Consider the following 2,234-nt stretch of genomic DNA (forward strand, 5'->3'; position numbering starts at 1 on the left):
ATGTGCACACGGGTGAGCGCTCCCTGACACGGTTCACACGTAGTTATTCATAACACTAACCCTCAACACTGGCCAAATCTAACCCCCCATAAAATTATATATATATATATATATATATATAGATAGGTCATTTCAGTTCTAAAAATGGCTGCCACTGCCTGGGGCTTCCTAGAGCATGAAATAGACTTTACATCACGTTAGCCAAGCAACAGCAACCAGGAAACTTTGCTTTTTTTTGGTGGTTACTCATTTTTCATCCCCATTTGTTGCTGTAATCTAACATATGGCGGTTCTCTCCCTCCCCACTCGCCTTCAGTTTATGACCTGAATAAGATATCAGGAGTTTGCCAGGTTTGGAATATGACAGCTGAGGCTAAAGTCATGTAGAGATTTAGATAATATGGTTGCGGAACACTCTACAATACTTTCCACCTGTGCCTTTTCAGACGCCCCCCCGTGCTGATAAGGAATTCAGGGGTGGATTTCAAAAATGCTTTGGATGTGCAAATGCCTGCTGATATGGCGGCGAGGGTAGTCACATGACTGACAGCACAATTACTTCCTACCTGTTTGTAATGCTACCAATATCCCCTCAACCACTGGTGGATGAATTATAACAATATCCACTCTTCCTCTGGGTAGTGGCTGCAAAAACACAATATGCAAAAATAAGCTGCTCTCGCCTCTGTTGTGGCTTTGACAACTTTAGACTTCAATTTATGGAGGCTAACTCTGTTGCGGCAAATTGGATAATGCAGTGGGGAAATTTCTGGGGTTCTATTTGTCGTAGTTTGGAGTTTACACACACACTTCCTCTACAACCATGTTGTCTCATTTTAGTAAAAAAACAAATGCTCCTCCTTCCTCTCTGTGTCCAATGCATAAACTCCCCGGTGGCTACCCCTTGAAATTGCCTCATGTTTATTTAAACTCATAGGACAGCAGTGGAGCGCCTGGTGCCCCATTCATTTTCTGTGGTGTTTTCTTATAGCCAGCCAACCCCGGAGGCCATTCATCAGCTGGGCTAAGTGTAGCTACAGTGGCAGAGGGCTAAACAGCACTTCACCACAATGAGTGTGACATCAACTCTCCACACAAACCAGCGGGTGTGTCACAAAGATGCACAATTACAGAGGAGAAGAAGGGAAGAGGTGGAGGAATGACCATGGAGAGAGGGAGACCGAGAAAGAGCGGCATCGAGTGTCTGTCATGTAACTTCTAATTTTGGTTCTGGCTCGAGCACTACTTTGTTCCACCACAGGCTTTTATGCGACGAGCAAGAGCTGGATCAAGACAGAGACACAGACAGAGAGAGACAGACAGAGAGAGACACAGAGACAGAGAGAGAGACAGAGAGAGAGCTATTGAATTAGCAAATACCACACACACAAAAATAATGAGTAGGAGAAGAGTTTAGAGTTGACTTAGAAAATAAAATCCAAGTGGTGATGAGCATGGGTGCCAGCATACAATACTGTTTGTCTTGTGTTTTTAGAATCAAAGCTCTTTTATGTCTTTTAAAAATTGAATCTAAAAGAAGAAAAAAAAATAATATTCACACAAATTCCACACAGACACAGTAAACGGTTTCAAAAAAAAAAAAAAAAAAGATCTCCACAAATATGGATAAAAGAGAAGGACTCGCATTCTGGTTGAGTGGAGAGCACAACAAAGGGAACTCGGGCTAGGATCCAAATTAGAGGAAAGATGAAGATATGAAAGATCAAAACCGAGGACGAGGAATGAGGAAAAAAAGGAATTGCATTTGGCAAACACTGACATCCAGCTGTGCCACACTGAATCCAATTTTAAAAAGGCAATATGAACTAGAGCCAAAATGTAACTTACATGGGAAATAATGAAAAGATTCAGACATGATCAAGAAGAGTCCACACAGATCGGAAGTGAATATATCTATCTATTTATATATATATATATATATATATACACACATACACACACACACACACACATATATATGTATCGTATGTATATATATATATTTATATATCTTCATTTATTTCATTATTTAAACCCACTAAAAGTTGTAAATACAACTTTTGAATGAAAGGCACAGGAAAAATCAGACAATGCTGATATCAATACTCAAAAGAAATATTACAGTACAAAAGTGAACAGTTAGTCACGCACGTACAAATCCCTCCAAGTTTAACGTCCTCCAGACAGGGAAAACAGAAATATTTCTGACACAACAAAAGGAAAAAACCAGAAGG

General features: G+C 40.2%; 1 protein-coding gene across 1 annotated transcript in view; it reads left to right on the forward strand.

The window, feature by feature from the left end:
- LOC123982815 (sodium/hydrogen exchanger 9-like) overlaps positions 1 to 2,234 on the forward strand; it is a 97,094-nt gene that overhangs the window by 11,732 nt on the left and 83,128 nt on the right. The gene's annotated exons all lie outside the window — the stretch shown is intronic.

Source organism: Micropterus dolomieu, linkage group LG01 (genome assembly GCF_021292245.1).
Source record: "Micropterus dolomieu isolate WLL.071019.BEF.003 ecotype Adirondacks linkage group LG01, ASM2129224v1, whole genome shotgun sequence".
In the NCBI taxonomy this organism is placed as follows: domain Eukaryota; kingdom Metazoa; phylum Chordata; class Actinopteri; order Centrarchiformes; family Centrarchidae; genus Micropterus; species Micropterus dolomieu.